The sequence below is a fragment of the Fukomys damarensis genome, unplaced genomic scaffold (assembly GCF_012274545.1).
Source record: "Fukomys damarensis isolate Sample0158 unplaced genomic scaffold, DMR_v1.0_HiC HiC_scaffold_33, whole genome shotgun sequence".
Classification (NCBI taxonomy): domain Eukaryota; kingdom Metazoa; phylum Chordata; class Mammalia; order Rodentia; family Bathyergidae; genus Fukomys; species Fukomys damarensis.
In genome coordinates this window covers 26,862,930-26,866,491 of record NW_022900945.1, presented here as the reverse complement: position 1 = coordinate 26,866,491, position 3,562 = coordinate 26,862,930, and the positions used below count along the sequence as shown (strand labels likewise).

Here is a 3,562-nt window from a genome sequence, read left to right as displayed (position 1 = left end):
GGTTTTACTAAAATTTATACATCAATGGAACACACAAAAGTCCTAAGGAAAAGAATGCCACTTAAAAAGATCAACACTGAGAGCCTGGCGTGATGGCGCACGCCTGTAATCCCAGCACTTGGGAGGCTGAAGCAGGAGGATCGCTGTGAGTTTGAGACCAGCTTGGGCTACATAGTGAGTTCTAGGTCAGTCTCAACTACGTAGTGAGACCCTGTCTCAAAAGACCAAAAAAACAAAACAAAACAAAAAGATCAACACTGGGCACTAGTTAAAGCAATCTTAAAAAGTTGTCTACACTGTAAATGAATATAAACATGCAATAGCTCTCACAAACTAACTGCAACCTCGTCCAAAGTTAATTACTCCTGCCCTTTGGCTGCGTTTTCAAGGAAGTACACATTAGCTAAATGGCGATTGAGGTGTTTGCTGTAATCTTTTTCCTTTCTAAAAGAGCGATCACGGAAGATACAGAGAATGTCCCTCAGCCACTTCGACTCCCAGGGCTTCCTTTGCATTTTTTGCCCTAGTTTCTTGGGGACAGCCTAGCCCCGTGCAGTCCAGAATCATCGCTGTCCTCTGACATGTTGTCACTGAGGTCCCTTCCATCGTGGCTGTGGATGCCTTCATCTTCATCAGTTTTCTGACTCGTTTTCTGTCACGCTAACAGGAGCAGGAGCCGCAGCCAGAGCGGTTTTGGACACTGCTTCTCCTTCTTTTGCTGCTGTAGAGAAAAGGGACGGACGAAGCTGGTTCTTCAGCTGCAGCACCTTTAGCTGGGAGAGTCTCGGTTGCACTCTCCTCAGTGACTGTTTCCTTTCGTAAGGCTCATCTGCGTTGAGTCTGAGGGTCACCATCTGAAGTTCCAACCTCTGGTGCGAGCAACTTCCAGACCGAAGCTGGCATGCTGGAAGATTCCGCGCCAGCAGCTCCAACAGCTATGCTCTCATCCTCCTCCTCCGCTCCCGCTTTCTGCAGGGGCCCTTCTGTATTTCCTGGACCTTCAGAGAGTATGTTTTGGTCTCCTGGTTCCTCCTCCTCCTCCTCCGGCAGTGGGAATGGTGCTGAGAGGGCCTGTGTGTCTCCTTTAGAAGCTCACTGTCCTTAACAGGCACTAAGCCAACTTCAATGAGGACTTGCTCCTTGTGGGCCACTTTTCCTTTTTACTGCCTTTTTGGGGAGATTTTTTGGGGCCTGGCTCCGTGTGAAGGGGAAGCTGTACTGGAGGCGGCAGCTCCTGTGCCCAGGCTCCATAGGAGGCGGTGGTTCCTGCATGACCTCCATAGGCTGGCTCCACAAGCGGAGAACCCCCCTCATCACCCTCCATGGGAGGAGTGGGCGCCTCCCCAGCAGGGCTAGGCCCCTCCTCGGCAGCCTGGCCTGCATAGCCTCCAGAGGCCGCTTGATCTGCTTCTGCTGTGGCAGTGGCTCAGGACCCTTCTGAGGTGGCTCCTTCTGAGCAGGCTTGCTGCTCCCCCGAACCCCCGAACCAGGGATCGAACTCAGGACCTTACATTTTTGAGGCAGGAACAGTGCCACTGAGCTAAATCCCTGGCTCCTTGCTGCTTTTCTTGCTTGAATTATTTTTCGGAGCTGCCTCCTTTGTATTCTTCTTCACACAGGTATTTTGCTTTTTATTTTTCTCCGCTTTGCTATCACCCTTTTACACCTCCTGATCATTTCTGGATTTGCCTCCTACTTTTTTCTTCTTTTGCATTGCAGGTTCGTCCTCATTCATAGGATCATGCGAGGATTGTGCTTCAGCTTCTAGCTTCCTTTTGCTTTTCTTGGTTTTACGGGGATCTTCTGAATTATTTCCTGTGTGCCCATCCGTCTCTTTTGTCTCTGCGGTGAATTTGCGAGTTCTGGAAGTCACCTGGATCCCTGAGACATCGCTACAAGGCTTTTTCTCTTTTGAAACATCTTTTTTCACCACTTTTACAAATTTCGAAGTTTTCCTCTCAGCCACACCCCCCTTTGTTTTTGCCTGTTGTTTCTGTTTTCTCGTTAGTAATACGGTCATCAGGCAAGTCAATCTCTCGCTTTTTGGCTTTCTTTAGTTTCACTTTTAAGACATCCATTGTTTTATTGGGACAAGTAGAGTGCTTGGATTTGGAATGATACCGGAGATTACACTTCTCAGAAGCAGCATGGTCGCATTCAGAGCAATTGAACTGCTGTGGGTTAACATGGAGCTCTATGCGATTTTTTGAAATTGCTTCTGTCTGCTCTTTTGTAGTCACAGTGAGGGCAATTAAGAGATTTAGGACCATTGTGAGTTACTTTATGCTGATTAGAGGCCACGCAACTGCACTGATCACATTTAAACGGCTTCTCACCTGAACGAGCGCGCACGTGCCTACTTAGACGAGTCTTCTGAGAATTTGAATAAGGACAAAGTTCATATTTCCTTGGGCGATCTCCCGTGTGAGTGTGGACATGCTGGACAAAATTATTTTGTCTGTCTGAAAAGTAGCTGCACTTGCCGCAGGGGAGTGGTTCCTCAGGTGTCTCCTCCAGGGGTACTCGCTGACCACCGTGTGTGTGCAAATGACACACTTGTACACTCGCTCGTTATCCCCAGCTGTGCTGTGGTGCTTCAGGTGAGCGGCGCAATGATCATCATACTGATTGGTGTTACAGCCTCAGCCGTCACAGCGGAGGGGGCCCTTCGAGAAACCTCCCTCCTCAGCAGCAGAAGCCCCAGACTCCTGGCTTTGGCTTGCTCCTCTGCACTTTATTCCACAAAAAACTTTATGGCACTGTGAGCTCTAACGTCATGCACAAACTGTTCCTCGGATTCTGGTTCGTACTGGCACAGCTTACCGCACAAACGGTTCGGTCTTCAAGTTCTTGCGTTTGTCCTCTGTTGCAGGTGTTTCAGGGGGAAGATCTTTATTTGAGCTGTAAATCTCAGGGGCAGCTGATGCCTCAAATACAGGCTGTGGTCCTGTAACACTGAGCTCCAGATTCCTCATTTCCACGTTCTCCAGTCCAGGAGGTCCACCCTTCAGAAGACTCCTGCAGTCCTTCTCCGTGACTGTCTGAGAAGTTGTTATCCCCAACAGGCATCAATTCTGCCATCTGCCTTTCTTCACCAACCAGGTAATCGCAGCAGCTGCCATTTACTTCTCCAGTCACGGCCACATTGGCCAACCCGATGAGCTGAGGCGTGGCCAGTTAAGCTTTGGAGAAGTCCTCCAGGTCATACATGGCATTAGGCAGGGCCCTGCCCATGTTGCTGCTGCTGGTGAACAGCCTGGCTCTTCCACATGCCTGGGTGGCCATTGTACTCTGGTGGGAGCCATTACAAGATCACCTTCTTGAAAGCAAGTTGGGTTTTAAATGGCCTGAAACACGTTCCTTCCAGTCTGGAAAGGTGCTGCTCTCCCACTAAGTCCGTGTCCTCTTTGAACTTCTCCCACACCTCTTCGTAGGCCTGGTTGAAATTCTGTTCATTTGGTGGCGGGTTGGACGTCAGGAGGGCTTGTCAGGCCTGCGGGCATGGGACTGCGGACCGGCAGGGACAGCCTCCAGTCGGGGCTGCCATTCTGCCCCCACAGCT

The 3,562-nt window shown here is 50.0% G+C and overlaps 1 pseudogene; it reads right to left on the bottom strand.

The window, feature by feature from the left end:
• Nucleotides 1–359: 359 nt before the first annotated feature.
• Nucleotides 360–3,285, bottom strand: LOC104863395 (annotated as a pseudogene).
• Between the last annotated feature and the right edge of the window lie 277 nt (nucleotides 3,286–3,562).